Source organism: Bubalus kerabau, chromosome 1 (assembly GCF_029407905.1).
Source record: "Bubalus kerabau isolate K-KA32 ecotype Philippines breed swamp buffalo chromosome 1, PCC_UOA_SB_1v2, whole genome shotgun sequence".
In the NCBI taxonomy this organism is placed as follows: domain Eukaryota; kingdom Metazoa; phylum Chordata; class Mammalia; order Artiodactyla; family Bovidae; genus Bubalus; species Bubalus kerabau.
The window spans coordinates 50,376,347-50,393,420 of record NC_073624.1 but is presented as its reverse complement, the minus strand read 5'-3'; the positions used below and the strand labels follow the sequence as shown (position 1 = coordinate 50,393,420).

General features: G+C 41.9%; 1 long non-coding RNA gene and 1 other non-coding gene across 6 annotated transcripts in view; both read left to right on the top strand.

Annotated features, from left to right (window-relative positions):
* LOC129647677 (uncharacterized) overlaps positions 1 to 17,074 on the top strand; it is a 54,156-nt gene that overhangs the window by 16,734 nt on the left and 20,348 nt on the right. The gene's annotated exons all lie outside the window — the stretch shown is intronic.
* Positions 12,443 to 12,549, top strand: LOC129642446 (U6 spliceosomal RNA). The gene has a single exon (XR_008709717.1). It is a non-coding gene; the product is annotated as a U6 spliceosomal RNA (small nuclear RNA).

Below are 17,074 nucleotides of genomic sequence, written 5' to 3'. Positions count from 1 at the left end.
CTGAGCAAAGCCCTGGAGGATGCTCTGAGCCAAGGAGCAGGGCTGGAGGAGCTGCCAACCTCTTGGTCTGAATGCTGGGGTGCCTTGGGAGTGCCTTAGTTCACGAAGGTTAAAAAAAAAATAAGGGGAAAAAAATGATCAACGTTTGAACATCCATAATGTGCTAGGGACCATGTTGGCTGCGCTAAAGATAGGTGCTGTATGTCTTTTACCAAATTTTAGAGTAAGTCTTTTATTCCTAAATAACTAATATCAGCATTCATCCTGCAGCTTGCTGGAAGGACAGAGCATCTCCCAAGAATTTCTGAGATTTCCCAGACTACTTTATGTTGCAAAAATCCATTTGTTGCTTGCCCACCACTCCCTTTAGGCTGCTTTATGAACTTAAGTCTTTTTGCATTGGCTGCCTCAAAATCATGTTTCCATGCTGTCACCAGCCTTGCTAGGGCCACTTTGCACATTGCCACATACTGCTCACCACCACACTGTAGGCAGGACCCTCTTTGACGTCCCAGCACACAGCTAATTCATGCTGGATGCTTCTGACCAGAGTTTAAGAATAAAACAAGGACACTGCACAGCACCTGGACATCCATAGGCACGGCTTCTAGGACACATCAGCCCTTCCCTTCTCACGAAGCTTGTCTTGTCACTGTGACCCACTCAGGCTCATTCATCTCTCCAGACAGGAATTCTCTAAGTCCTAACATTGCCATTCCAGCCCCCTTCTCTTTCCCCTCTTTCTCAGAGCCTCACAAGAGGAAAATTAAGAAGAAATAAGTAGGAACAATTCACTTGACTATACCACCCGTAATGTAGATAGCACTGTAATTATTAAACAAAAAAAGTAGCCATTCAAGTATATACACTTGAAACTTAGCATTTGCCTTTAGTTCTGAGTGACTAAGTTATAAATGAATGTAGGTAAGTAGGGTTTTTTTTTTTTTTTTTGCCATGTGGCATGTGGGATCTTAGTGCCCCCCACCCCGATCTCCACCCTGCACCACGGCTTGAACCTGTGCCTCCTGCAGTGGGAGCACAGACTCTTAACCACTAGACCGCCAGGAGAGTCCCTGTCGGTATGTTTTTAGAAGACCTGCAGAACACTGCCTGAGTGCCAAATACTTAGCTCATGATAACAATCATATGAAGTAACATCCACTTTGATAGATGAGAGCACTGAGGCACAGAAAGCCTGAGTAATTTGCCTGATGTCACACAGCCAGCAAGTAACAGAGCAGGATTTAACCCAAGTCATTTGGCTGAGTAGCAGTGCTCTTAACTACTGGACTAGGCTTCCCTGCAGTGGTCCCCCTCTGCCCAGAGAGAGACCTAGTCCCAAAGACAATACCAAGCTTACGTGGCGGGGCCTTAGAAAAGAAGTGCTGTCAGTTGAGTCCCCTCTTTCTGCCATCAAAGTTTCAGAAATATTGTTGACTAGATCCTGGGACAGAGCCTGTAAAATAAGTACTGTTTTGGAAATTTTCCTGGTGGTCCAGTGGTTAAGATTAATATTGCTTGCTTCACAATGAGGCTATCAAGGTAAGGATGTACTACCTTGCAAATATTAGTAATATTAGTATTATCTAAGTTTCTCTTTATAACAACCCTGCTGGTTTATGTTCTCTGCATTTCACCTCTGGGAAAAAAGGAGGCGAGTAAGTAGTAGAGCTTGGATTTGACCCTACACCTGTCTGGACTTTAAAAAACATGCTCATTGCACGATACGGAGCACTGTATCTACATGGTGCTACCAAAGATAATTTTTGAATTTGCTTCATTTAAACCTTTTATCTACAGTTATAAGGCTTGAAGAGTTTAGAAGGAGAAAAGCCAGATTTCAAAGAAAAGCTGCCTGTAATGATCAGTTGCATAAGTAATGTGCTTGGGGCCATGGCGGAAGCAAAGAGCAATTTGCCACGGTTCTAAATGGAATGTAAACCTCTGGGCTGGACGCATGCCTGCATAGCTTCCTTGACACGCTTCTTACCTCCTGGTTCTCTCACCCATCAGTCTTCCATTTGCTCACACTCAGGGAGGATCTCACTCAAATACATTCTTCTCCAAATACAATGGTGATGACAGTAGTGGTAAGGTCAGCATTTTCCTATTCATGCAATGGGTGTCTATGTAGGCACTCACTAGAGGTACTCATCTATCAGAATGGCCCGATTGGAATACTGGTGCAGTTGCACACATGCTCAGTTGTGTCTGACACTTTGCGACCTTTGAGACCCCATGGACTGTAGCCTGCCAGGCTGCTCTGTCCATGGGAGTTCCCAGGCAAGTATACTAGAGTGGGTTCCCATGCCCTTCTCCAGCGGATCTTGCCTACCCAGGGATCAAACTCATGTCTCCTGCATTGCAGGCAGATCCTTTATTGCAGAGCCATGGGGGAAGCCCTTGAGTACTGGACCCACCACCTACTAGCTGTGTGACCATCAGCAAGTTATTTAGCTTCTCTGTACCTCAGTTCTTTGTGGTAAAGATAAAATAAAATTGTATGTGTGGAGTATGTAGAACAGTGCCTGGCACAAAAGTAGAAGCTCAATAAATGTTGTTATTTTTATCATTTGCCAACTGTAATGATAGATACCTGTGATACAAGATAAAAGATAAATGTAGTGTGACTGGAGATCAAGTTAAATCATTATAAATGAGATGGTAGTGCATCCTTACCTTGACAGCCTCATTGTGAAGCAAGCATTATATGGGAGTAAATACTTACCCAGCACAATTGTTCTGTTCCTTAACTAGTTGCCTCAAAATCAGAGGGATGCTACAGAAGCAGCGTGGAAGAAAACCTTGTGTATGTTTTGAATGTTGGCTCTGTTTGAAAACTAAACACCTGTGATGCCGACTGAGGGCAACTTCTGACAGTATGTCAGACCTGATGTAGCAGGAATTCTTAGTGCTCCAAATACTAAGTTAAAACCAGAAAAAGTTTAATACAGAGCCTGTAAAATATGTACTGTTTTGGAAATTTTCCTGGTGGTCCAGTGGTTAAGATCACTTGCTTCCACTGCAGGGGGCACAGGTGCAATCCCTGGCCAGAGAACTAGGTTCCCACATGCTGGGAGGTGCGGCCAAATAAATAAATGCAGTTAAAGATTTTTTTTAATATACCTTGTCCCAAATATTGTATATTAATACATATATATGGAATCTAGAAAAACGGTACTGATGAACCTATTTGCAGGGCAGGAATAGAGAGGCAGACGTAGAGAACAGATGTGAGGGCACAATGAGGGAAGAAGAGGGTGAGACGAATTGAGAGAGTAGCATTGAAACATATACGTTACCATGTATGAAATAGACAGCTAGTGGGAAGTTACTGTATAATGCAGGGAGATCAATGAGTGCTCTGTGAGAGGTGGGATGAAATGGGAGGTGGAAGGGAGTTTCAAGAGGAAGGGGACATATACATACCTATGGCTGATTAATGTTGATGTATGACAGAAACCAACATGATATTGTAGACCAATTATTTTCCAATTAAAAATAAATAAAATAAAAAAGAAAATACACTTTTTCTGTTGTAGCAGCCATGTGCTTGCCCTTACGTTGAGCCCAAAAGGAAGAAAAAGAAATACATAGCTGCTAGAAACAAAATAAGAAGTTGAGGAAAATATTAAGTAAGAAATGATGCTGCACAGGGTTAGTGGTCTTATAAATAGGTCATGTTAGCTATGGACTGGGATATTTATAGCCATATGAAGGCAAAGTGTCTTGGCTTTTGTAGCAAAGTAAGAGAGAGAAGGAGAGAGCTTTAACAAAGCTAGGAGCCTTGAAGTGCTGTTCCATCTGTTATAAGGAAATAAAACTTTGTTTTCCTGCTCAGGTAAGCTTTAATATAAATGGGTGAAAAAACAAAGTCACCATAAGAAATAGAAATATTGAGCCTGAAGCATCCTGGTAGGTAAGCTGAATAACATTACTACCATATTTCAGAAAACCCCAAATAGGAAATAAAGTCTTAATTTGTTGTGGAATTAGTGTGATCACAAGGATCTTAGCAGCTGGAAATTCAAAAGCACTCTGTAAGGATACCTATGAGACACATGGACCTCCCACTGGGGGAAAAAATCATATGAACATGAGTTTCCATATAAAATTATAAATGAAATAACAATTATCATGATAAAATTCAATAAGTAATAAAGAGAATTAGTACTCACAGATTGAGAAAAGAAAACAACCTGAGAAAATATTAAATGATATGTAAAATAAAGAGAAAAATTATTAAATAGAAGTAATAAAAGCAAGGAAAAACCACATATTAAAAATTATCAAAATATTGAAGAATAAAGAAATACAGTCATTAAAATTGAAAACAGTATGGTGGATTTAAATACAAGATTAGATATAGCTGGAAAAAGAATCAATAAACTGGAAGATAAACCCAAGGAAATAAATTATATTAAAGAGGAATAAAATTTATGAGATCATTTTAAATGATGACATAAGATGCAAGGAGACATCTAATAGAAATTTCAGAAAGAGAGAATATAAATACCTCTGAAGGAAGGAATAGAATAGGAAAGAGGCAATGTTTGAAGAGATATTAGTGGCAAAGTTTTCTAGAACAAAGATGGCTTGAAAAGGCACGCTGAATCTTGAGAATAATAAATAAAATCCAACCCATACGTTGACACATCATGGTGAAACTTAACATCGAAGACAAAAAAGAAAACCTTGAAAGCAACAAGAAAGGAAAAAAGACTGCCCTGTAGAAGAATTATGATTAGATTAACAGTAGAGTTCTTATGAACAATAATGACCAGAGAACTGTAGAATAGTATCTTTGAAGTTCTTAAATACCTATTCTGGAATTAATGCCAACTCTTTCCTATTCAAGAACCATGGTGAAACCCTGCATTGATGAGCATCCTGGAACAATTAGTTCCAAACCTTGTCCTTGTAGAGCAATGAAAAGGCCCTTGGAAATCAGAGTGTATGCCAGTATTTATGGACCTAGAATTTCCTAAAAATAAAGCATCTTTTCCTTTCTAGAAAAAGGAAAGACACTCATGGCAGATAAGGTTGTGCTGATTTTAGGTTCTTAACTTACTCCAACCTCTGGGAGTAAATCCTTTCTCAGAGAAGGGCTGGGCAGGTAGTATGGGTAAGTGCTGTGTGCTGGTTGCTCAGTCATGTCCAGCTCTTTGCGACCCCATGGACAGCAGCCTGCGAGGATCCTCTGTTCTTTGGGATCCTCCAGGCAAGAATAATGGAGTGGGTTGCCATGCCCTCCTCCAGGGGACCTTCCCAACTCGGGGGTTGAACCCAGGTCTCCCACATTGCAGGTGGATTCTTTGCTGTCTGAGCCACCAGGGAAGTCTGTATATGGGTAGGTGGTTGAACTTACCTACTGGCCTGGGAGGTTCTAATGGAAGACACACACAGTTGTCTGGACTGACCAGGAGGACATTGAAATTGTCACAGATCTCAAAGAACTTACAAGACACTGAATGCAATTAGTTCATATTCATTATAAATAATGGGTGTGCTCTTAAGTAGAGAAATGGGATGTGATGGCCACCCAGAGAGGAGGTGTCTGTCTCATTATGTAGTTCAGACTTAGCTTGACACCCTAGGCCTTTCACCATCAAGTCCTTTCAGATAATCTACTACTCCCCAGACTAACCCTTCCCTCAAAATGATTGGAGTGCTCACCAACCCTTGAAAATGAGTCATTTTATGATCTGTTTATTAAATAAATATCGATTGTTTATTGATTGATTAGTTGAATAGACAAAAGCAATTTATATATCTTTAAGTCTTGGCTTCTCGGCTGTACTAAACCACTCGATAGAGTGTAACACCAGATTGTACATAGAAAAAGAAATCTTCCATATGATAGAAGCCATGTGCCCTACCCTCCAAACTGTAACAACTTTCATTAATGCAGGATAGTATAGTAAACAGTTTAGACACAAGCTTTGGAGCCATGTTTCCTAGGATCTAATTCTGATTCTAGCATTAGCTCTGTGGCCTTGGGTAAGATGTTTAATTTCTTTATACCTCAACATGGAACTATAAGAATAAAAGAAGACGTAGCTCATAGAGTACTTTTAAGAATTTGATGAAGAAATATGCATAAAATTGAAATATTCTGGATACATGGCAATGCTCAATATAAATTAGCATAAATTGCTATTATTTTTATTAACACTTAAATCACACAGAACAAGGAAGAAACATTTGCTATTCAACTTCCATGTTATTGCAATTAGAGAAAGACATTTAAATGAAGATTTGGAGAGGACCGTAAAATCTTCCAATTTTCTAAAATTGTACACCGACTCACAAAATATTGAGGAGCTACCAAGACTTAGACATCAGGTCTCTTGATTCTTAACCTACCACTTATTCAATTATCTCTATCACTTGTACAACCTCAGTCTCCTGGCTCATGACCAGCAATCATCACTTTACTACTATTATTATAACTGCTATTACTAATACTTAATTTCAACTACTGCTATTATAGCTCCTATTACCACAACCATAACTAATAGTGCTGCTGTGAAATTCTTACTACCAGAAACCATGTATGTACCGATCTTACACTAGACATGTTTAAAATAAAAGCATTATCTTGAATCATTGCAGCATTTCTGCAAGGACTGTATTTACCTCTCCATTTTTACAGACAAGGAAAATGTCTAAAAAAAATTGCTCACCACTCAGACACAGTTAGCAGAAGTATCAGGATTCAAACCTAGATACCTCTGCATCCCCAAACCATGCCTCTTCCACTTCAACAATTTTCAACCTAAAATGTATTTGAACACAATGGAACAGATTTTTTTACCAGAGTTTTACAGCTGTTTCTCTCAGCCTGCAAAACAGATTGCTCCTGGTTGCTGAGCCTGACAATTGGTGCCAATTTGTCAAAATGCCAGTGACATATTAATTATTTAGAAAAAGCACAGGCCGACAGCTTTCTCTACACCCAGCAGATGCCTGTGTTTTAAGAACTGTAACAGCACCAAAGTGTGGCACACCCACCGACTTGCAATGTTTCCTGCAAACGACAAGTCTGTGTGCATCCTCTGGGGACCAAAGGCAAGGATGAATTCTGTCAAGCTCATCTGCAGGAAGAAAGAGAGAAAGTAAACCAAGAGAAAACCACCATGGGGCCATGAATCTGGCAGTGGATGGCCTGAAGATTAAGTTCCATCTTCCTTCTGGTATTTGGAAAGCCTGAGCTTCTGCTTTCTCACTTAGGCTCCTCCCTTCCAGCTCTTGCCATGATTCTCTTGACAAAACGCATCCTAGGTGATGGCCTTAGTGAGGTCTGTTTGACAGAAACACAAAGCAGTAAAGGGGAGAAGGAAGCTCGGTGGCATGGAAGCCACAGATAAATGGGGCTGATGGGTAAGGCAGGGTGAAGAATGGGAGAGCCATGGTAGCCATTTCACAAGGTACTTAACTTATGGACTCATAAGTCTTTCAGGACTTGGCAATCGTGCTTCAAAACAATGGAGAAAAGTGAGAAAGTGATTGCACACCAAATACAACTTAGCTTTCTGGGAGCAGAAAGCAGGATTTTACCCTCATGACTCATGAGGTATCTGTGTGCACCATTTATCATCTGGGCGGGGGAATTCATAGGCCTTGGAGACCTCTGCAGAGCTTCCAAGGTAGGCTGTGCTTTGAATTCTGTTATTACAACTTATTGAAGTTTTCATTTTTCCAAGGGTTGCTAACCATTATCAGGAACTGGTTTTCTAAGGCAGGTCCAGACACTGAGCATGCTCGGGAACGAGGAGGAATTCTGGGAGGCTCTTGGGAGAGAACACAATGAAGGTGGAGAAGTAGTGAACTTCCAGGTACAGGGAGTTGGCTAAGTTGGGTTGTTAGCAGCCTGTGTAGTGGTGGTGATGATGGAGCTGGTGGTGGTGGAGATGATGGCAGTACAATAGTAGAAGTGGCCACTTGCAGAGCACTTCTATGCTGAACCTATGCTGAGAACCTCCGTATATAAAAGGTGTCATGTGTCTTCTCCTACCTCCTGTCTTCCCTCTGGCCTCCATCCTCCATTCTGTGTTTTTAGTCCCCTCCCCTCTTTACTCATTTGACCTCGGGATTGAAAGGTCTAGGTCATGGGGGACCTCAGACGATAAAGAAAGAATGCATGATCAGCTTTCCTTGGCTAGAAGTATGAATGCAGATGAGAAAAGACTTCCCAGGCTAGTGTGAAGGGACAGTATGAGAGATGACACAAAGCTTTGGTCTCTAAGAAAAAAGTCTCATAGCTGGACACCCCCAGAGATGGCTGTATTAGTTCTCTAGGGGCTGCCTTAACAAAACACCACAGACTGGGTGGCTTCAACAACAGGAATTTATTTTCTCATGATTCTGAAGTTGAAAAGTTCAAGATCAAGATGGTAACAGTGTTGGTTTCTTCTGAGTCACCTCTCCGTGAGTTATGGGTAGTTGTCTTCCCTCTGCTGTCTTCACATGACCTTCTAAGTGACTCTGTGTCCTAATCTCCTCTTCATATAAGGACCCTAGTAATACCGGATTAGATGACCACTGCATGTGTGCTGAGTCACTTCAGTCATGTCCATCTCTTTGCGACCCCATGGACTGTAGCCTGGCAGGTTCTTCTGTCCATGGGATTCTCCAGGCAGAAATACTGGAGTGGGTTGCCATGCCCTCCTCCAGGGGATATTCCTGGTCCAAGGATTAAACCCATGTCTCTTGTGTCTCTTGCATTGGCAGAACCACTGCCTGAACCACTGGGGAAACTAATTTGAACTCAGTTACCCGTTTAAAGAACTTATCTTCCAACACAGTCACACTCTGAGGTTCCAGGGGTTAAGACTTCAACATGGGAACTTTATAGGCACACAGTTCGGTCCATAATGATGGCCTAAGGGATCAGGAGCAGAAGGGGAAATTCAAAGGATTTGCTAGATCTTCTTTCCCAAATAAAACCCCAGATAGATAAATGCTTGTGCCACAGTGTTTGCTAAATATTCTGAACATTATTCCTGCTCTATGCCCCGGTATTATACTGCCTCCCTTGGACCAGAGTGTCCCCACCAATGCCTGCACTAGGGAACACATTGCATCATTAAGGATAGACCGCAGTAACAGCCTCCACATCCAATGGACTCATCTACAAAATCTCACTCATGCTCCATGTCTAACATGTCATCAAGGGTCTCTGCTCATCATAGTTGCTCATGGATCCAGTTCATGAAGCCTCTATCCTAATTTTTGCTTGTATAGTTACCAAGGTAGAATGAGACTGTGGCATATGAGACACTCTTAATGCTTCTACAGGAGGTGACACGTGTCTTGTCTGCTTACATTTCAGTGGGCAATGGGCATCATAAAGTCATGCCTATCCTCAAAGGGTCCAACCCTGCCACATATATCTAGAAGAAAGGAGAATTGTTTGGCCAGGTGTCCTGGTGATAGCACACATGCCCAGCACTTACAATACAAAGGAAACTGAGAAACCCAAATGTTCTGAGATTATACTTCAGACACAAGGGACTTACAAGAAAATCCAGTTTCAATAAAATTAAGTAACTGTATTTAAAGAAAAAGTGTTTCCCAGCTGAGATATGTACATGCTACAATTAGTGATTTCATCAAATAACTACCAAAAATACTTTGAGATGAGTAGTTTTATTCCTGTTTTATAGATGAAGAAACAGCTCAGGAAAATTAGGTAACTCATATAAGAACACTAATCAATGCTACAGCTAATATTTGAACCCCTAGACAGCTTGATTCAAGAAACTTTCGACTTTAAAACACAAGCTGTCATTTTTCCATTCATTCAACAGTTACCTATTGAGAGTCCCCTGTATGTCAGGCACTCTTGTGGACTTGGGAATAGAGCAGTAAACAAGACAGGTCTCTTCAGCATGGAACATATATTTTGGAGGAAGAAGAGGAGATCCAGAATAAAAGCCAAGTAAACAACTATGCAAGCAAGTAAATTCAGCTAACAGCAATATTTAGGGGGTTTATGATAGAGTGGCTACTTTGAGAGGTGACATTTGAGCTCAAGCCTGAATGATAGGAAGGAGTCACCCATGTGAATACTTGAAAGAAAAGTCATTTGGGGAGAAAAGTTCATTGCAAGGCCTTAGTGTCAGGACAAACTTGGAACACTTAAGAAATGAAAGGGTCTCTCATACTGTTGTGCAACCCACTCCAGTATTCTTGCCTGGAGAATCCCATGGACAGAGGAGCCTCGTGGGCTATAGTCCATGGGGTCGCAAAGAGTTGGACATGACTGAGTGACTAAGCACACACAGAGAAAACTTCATTTTCATTCACCATCTCAGAATGTGACCTCATTTTATTGGGTCTTTGCTGATGTGATTAGTTAAGCTAAAATGAAGTCATACTGGATTAGGGTGAGCCCTACATCATGACTGGTATCCTTGTAAGAGGCGGGATAAGAGATACAGGGAAGAAACCCATGTGGTGATAGAAGCAGAGACTGGAGTGATGCAACTCTAATCCAAGGAGTACCAAGGATTGTCAGCAACTCCAGGAGCTGGAAAGAGGCAGGGACCATCCTCCTTCAGAGACCCCACAAGGAACCAACCCGGCTGACACCTTGATTTAGGATGTCTGGCCTTCAGAACTCTGAGAAAATTAACTTCTGTTGTTTTAAGCCTCCCAAATTGTGGTAATTTGTTACAGCAGCCCTAGAAAACAAATGCATGAGTGAAAAAATGAACTCCACCACTTGATAAAAGTGTGTAAAGTCACATAGAAGAAGAGAAGAATAACGATGGGAGACAGTGTCAGGCCCAGGCTTTCCAGGTGGCACAGTGGTAAGGAATCCGGCTGCTAGTGCAGGAGACACAGGATATGCGGGTCCTCCCTGCAGGAGGAAATCACAACCCACTCCAGTATTCTTGCCCGGAGAATCCCACAGACAGAGGAGCCTGGTGGACTAAGGGCCATGGAGTTGCAAAGATTCAGACACGACTGAGTGACTGACATACAAACACACATTGTCAGGCCCACCTTTGCAAAATACAATTTGCTGTTACTGTTCGTATCTCCAAACAGTAACAGCCGCAGTAAGTCAACTTGGCTTCCTCTCCCTTTAGTAATTCCTATGTTCTGTTTCTATGGGTGACCCATGATGTGTGATATGTGTGTGTATTCCTTGCTGTAAGTCTCAATATCTTCTTTGGAAAGTGTTGGGGTGTGAACACACCAACAATATTTTCCCCTGGGGTAGGTCTGTAGCTTACACGTCAACCTGTAAGTTTCACTGTTTTTTCTGCCAGACTGAATTTTAAACTTTTCTCAGCAGTATGTAGAGATTGAGCTAAAGCTTTGACAATTTCTGAGCTCCCATCTGGCTGAGATCAAGGAACCATAATTAATCATCCAGGTGTTGTTGGAGGCTGTTGGCACTTCTCCCCATAAGGCACAAGGGCCAGTCCAGTTCAAAGCTAGGAGGCGACCACAGGAACTGGGCGTATGTGACCAGTATCCATGGATCTAGGAAGAATGGAGCATGTCCCAACCATACTTGTAGAAGAGAGAGACTTATATGAGACACCTGTGCCTCAGGAAGTCCAGCTGTTTACCAGAATCTGAGATTTACAGTTTGAGTAGGCTCCAGGAGTTGGTGATGGACAGGGAAGCCTGGCGGGCTGCAGTCCGTGGGGTCACAAAGAGTCAGACACGACTGAGCGGCTTTCAGTCATGTAAGACTTAGAGATTGAACCTTAAAGACCATCAAGCTACTGACATCTCATTGTCAAGTGAGACAGTGGATATGGACTTGTTTTAAAAAATGTAACAAGTGTAAGACAGCAGAGATTACCATGGACGGTTAGACAGTGATGGTCTCTAGTCCAGTTCTTAACAAATCTTCCCACCACATTGACCACAAAATAGTCCTTAAATAAAACTTAGCAAATACCAAAGAATAAGTATTTTGCAGCGCCATAAAATTAGAAATCAGTAACAAAAATACAATCTGCTAAAACCATGCTTGGAACTGAAAATATACATCTGTATTATTCATGGTTTGAAAAAGAAATTGTAACAGTAATAATTAGAAAATATTAAGAACCATATGGAGAATTATTGGAGAAGGAAATGGCAAACCACTCCAGTTTTCTTGCCTGGAGAATCCCATGGACAGAGGAGCCTGGCAGGCTACAGTGCATGGTGTCAAAAAGAGTCAGAACACCACACTTAGCGACTAAACAGCAAACAAGAATCCTGTAACAATGAAACTAGTGCATTCAGACTTTGTGACATTGCTAAAGCAATGCCTTGTGGGAAATTTATAACTTTAAATTCATATATCGAGAAATAAGCAATACTGAAAATAATTTAGGAAGCTGTCACCATCAAGAAGATGAAAGAAAAAGAGCAGAATAATCTCCAAAGGGAAAAGAATGGAAGAGTAGGAGTCAAAATTAATGAGAGAGTGCTTGCTTCGGCAGCACATATACTAAAATTGGAACGATACAGAGAAGATTAGCATGGCCCCTGCGCAAGGATGACACGCAAATTCGTGAAGCGTTCCATATTTTTTACAATTATGTAAAGTTTAAAAATAAAATAAAATTAAAAAAAAATTAATGAGAGAGAAAACAAAAGAATCAATGTTCCCTTTAAAAGACTAATAACTGAATAAAAGATCAATCAAAAAAAAAAAGCAAAAATTGACCTTATTAGGAATGGAAAAAGTGGGCAGAGCTATATTAAACTGTAAGTAACAAATATGACTTATTAGATAATTATGTTTGTTGCTCCTGGAAATTGATCTCCTTTTATTTAGGAACATCCCAGAAACCTATCTAAGTAGTAGGCAGAATCCAGCACTGTTAACAATTTGGTAGACTGCCTTTCATGAGTGAGTTGTATTTTCTACTTTGGAAGTCTCAACGTCATTTTTCTTGGTGATTTTAGAAACTTTTATTTTGATTCAGTGATTGATGGTGTATGGGAATAAAATTGTTATTGACAGGAAAGAAAAAGAGATCAATGTGTTGTACTGAAAATTCTTATTATTCTATTTATGCTGGAATTTTGGGGATGGGTATATACCTAGGAAAATTTCTGGGTCAAAGAGGATATTGTGTATTGTCAATGTATTTCCAAAATAATTATAATAATTCACACTTCTACCAGCAGTGGGTGATAGTGCTCACTTAGCCACAGGCTTGCTAACACTTAGTACCAACAGGTTGTTCTTTGGGGCTTTTTGTTACAACCATGTGAGACGGTGTATCATAGTGATTTTAATTTACACATCCTTGGTTGTCAGTAATGTAATGATATTTCTATATATTATCTTCTGTGAATTGCCCTTTCAAATTCTGTATTTTTACTATCATATTGTTTGCATTTTTCTCTTAGATTTGTAGAAACTTGTTGTAAATTCCAGACAATAATATTACGTCATTTAAATGCAGAACAAATTTCTTCTGTAGTGGAAGAAAATATATTTGCAAGTCATTTTGTGAACATACATTTTAATTTTTAGAGACTATATGCCTGAAAGTGGAAAGTCTGGATCATAATACAGAAATGCATTAAATTTTGTAAGAAACTGACAAACCATTCTCCAATATAGTTGAATCATTTTACGCTCCCACCAGCAATGTATAAAAGTTCATGTTGCTCTGCATTGTCACCAGCATTTGATTTTGTCTGTCCTTTAAATTTTTGTCATTATAATGGGTGTGAAATATTCTTTCTTGTGGTTAGTTTTCAATGTTCTGAAGACTAGTAACATTTGCATACTGCCCATTCATAACTGTTTTTCAAGTGTCTTTAAGTCTTTGTCCATTTGGGGAAATGTTTGCCTTTGTATTATTGATTTCAAGGACTTCTTTATATTCTTTTATTTGGGGTATGAATTTTTTTTCTTTTTTCTTTTCTTTTGTGGCTGAATGGCATGCATTATCATAGTTCCCTGCTGCTGCTCCTGCTAAGTCGCTTCAGTCGTGTCCGACTCTGTGCAACCCCATAGACGGCAGCCCACTAAGCTCCTCCGTCCCTGGGATTCTCCAGGCAGGAACACTGGAGTGGGTTGCCATTTCCTTCTCCAATGCAGGAAAGTGAAAAAGTGAAAGTGAAGCCACTCAGTCGTGTCTGACTCTTCGCAACCCCATGGACTGTAGCCCACCAGGCTCCTCTGTCCATGGGATTTTCCAGGCAAGAGTACTGGAGTGGGTCGCCATTGCCTTCTCCAGTGGCCAACCTAGACAGCATATTAAAAAGCAGAGACATTACTTTGCCAACAAAGGTCCATCTAGTCAAAGCTATGGTTTTTCCAGTAGTCATGTATGGATGTGAGAGTCGGACTGTAAAGAAAGCTGAGCGCGGAAGAATTGATGCTTTTGAACTGTGGCATTGGAGAAGACGCTTGAGAGTCCCTTGGACAACAAGGATATCCAACCAGTCCATCCTAAAGGAAATCTTTCTTGAATATTCATTGGAAGGACTGATGCTGAAGCTGAAACTCCAGTGCTTTGTCCACCTGATGTGAAGAGCTGACTCATTGGAAAAGACCCTGATGCTGGGAAAGATTGAAGGTGGGAGGAGAAAGGGACAACAGAGGATGAGATGGTTGGATAGCATCACTGACTCGATGGACATGAACTTGAGCACGCTCTGGGAGTTGGTGGTGGACAGGGAAGTCTGGCATGCTGCAGTCCATGGGGTCACAAAGAGTTGGACATGACTGAACAACTGAATTGAACTGATGGACCTAACATTCTAGGTTCCTATGCAGTATTGTTCTTTACAACATTGGACTTTACTTTCATCACCAGACAAATCCACAGCTGGGCATCGTTTCCTCTTTGGCTCAGCTTCTTCATTCCTTCTGGTGCTATTTGTCCACTCTTCTCCGGTAGCATATTGGACACCTATCAACCTGGGGGGTTCATCTTTCAGTGTCATATCTTTTTGACTTTTCATACTTTTCATGGGGTTCTCAAGGCAAGAGTGCTGAAGTGGTTTGCCTTTGCCTTCTCCATGGACCACCATGGGGTTTTGTCAGAGCTCTCCACCATGACCTGTCCATCTTGGGTGGCCCTACACAGCATGGCTCATAATTTCATTGAGGCCAAACTACGCTAGGGTAATGGCGACTTCCTCTAAAAGGACTTATGCCAACACACCGTGCCTCCCAGGACTGCTGTAGTCAGTGCCCCTGACCCCACGCAGGCCACTGTCGACACATGCCTCTGCCAGAAACTCCCAAATACACACAGGCAAGTCTGACTCAGTCTCTTATGGGATCATTGCTCCTTTCTCCTGGGTCCTGGTGTGCACAAGGCTTTGTCTGTGCCCTCCAAGAGTCTCTGTGTACCCAGTCCTCTGGAAGTTCTGTAATCAAATCCCACTGACCTTCAAAGTTAGATTCCCTGCGGATTCTCAGTCCCTTTGTTGGATCCATCAGCTGGGAAGTCTGATGTAGGCCTAGAACTTTCGAAGCAGTGTGACAACTTCTTTGGTAGAGTTGTTCTGCAGTTTATGGATTGCCTACCTGATGGCTTTAAGTGGGGCTAATGGCGACCTCCTCCAAGAGGGCTTAGCCACACACTGCACCTCCCAGTACTGCTGCTGCCAGAGGCCCTGTCCCCCATGGCAGGCCACTGCTGACCCATGCCTCTGCAGGGGACCCTCAAACACTCACAGGCAGGTCTGGTTCAGTCTGTTGTGAAGGTCACTGCTCCTTTCCCTGGGTCCCGGTGCACACAGGTTTTTGTTTTTAAAATGTGTTTATTTGGGGGCATGCTAGGCCTTTGTTCAGAGAAGGTGATGGCACCTCACTCCAGTACTCTTGCCTGGAAAATCCCGTGGATGGAGGAGCCTAGTAGGCTACAGTCCATGAGGTCGCTAAGAGTCAGACACGACTGAGCAACTTCACTTTCAGTTTTCACTTTCATGCATTGGAGAAGGAAATGGCAACCCACTCCAGTGTTCTTGCCTGGAGAATCCCAGGGACGGGGGAGCCTGGTGGGCTGCCATCTATGGGGTTGCACAGAGTCGGACACGACTGAAGCAACTTAGCAGCAGCAGCAGCAGGCCTTTGTTGCTGCACATAGGCTTTCTCTAGTTGTGGGGAACAGGGGCTACTCTTCATTGGAGAGCATGGGCTTCAGTAGTTGTGGTGCATGGGCCTAGTTTCTCCTCTGCATGTGGGATCTTCCCCAATGAGGGATCGAACCCGTGTCCCCTGCCTTGGCAGGTGGATTCTTATCCAATGTGCCACCAGGGAAGTCCCTGCACAAGGTTTTGTTTATGCCCTACAAGTGTCTCTGGCGCGTATGAGGTTTGATTTTAAATGTGATTGAGCCCCTCCTACCATCTTGTTGCAGCTTCTCCTTTGTGCTTGGACATGGGGTATCTTTTTTGGGTGGATTCCAACATTCTCCTGTCGATGACTGTTTAGCAGCTAGTTGTGATTCTGGTGTTCTCATGAAGAAGACGAATACATGTTCTCACAGAAGAAGATGAACACATGTTCATGAACACATGAACACCTGCCATCTCTTTTGGTGAACGCATACACTTTCTCTCAAATCTGAACTTTTGCACACCCTATTACTTCCACCTCAAACAATATGTTCCCCCAGATACACCCACTCCCCATCCTATTAGCTTAGAGATTGTTCCTGATTCCTCAAGGGTAGTTAAGATGTTCATCTATGAACTCTCATGACAGCGTCTTGCAATTCCTCATAGCAGCACTTAATGCCGTGTTCCTCAAAGGCAGGAGCTGGGTTTTTCTCACTGTTAAAGTTCCAGCTCTTAGTATAGTGCCTGGCACAGACAAGGCTCTCCACCAATATTTGTTAGAGGAAAGAATGAATAATAAGTAGATGGACTTCCCTGGTGGTCCAGTGGTTAAGACTCTGCACTTCCACTGCAGGGGGCATGAGTTTGATCCTGACTGGAGAACTAAGATCCCACAAGCCACTCAGTGTGGCCAAAAAAAAAAAAAGAAATCAATTTAAAAAAGTAATAGATACTGTCAATATGTTCATGGAACACTCTTAGGAGATGGGAACCCCAACTCACTAAAGACCTTATGGCGGTC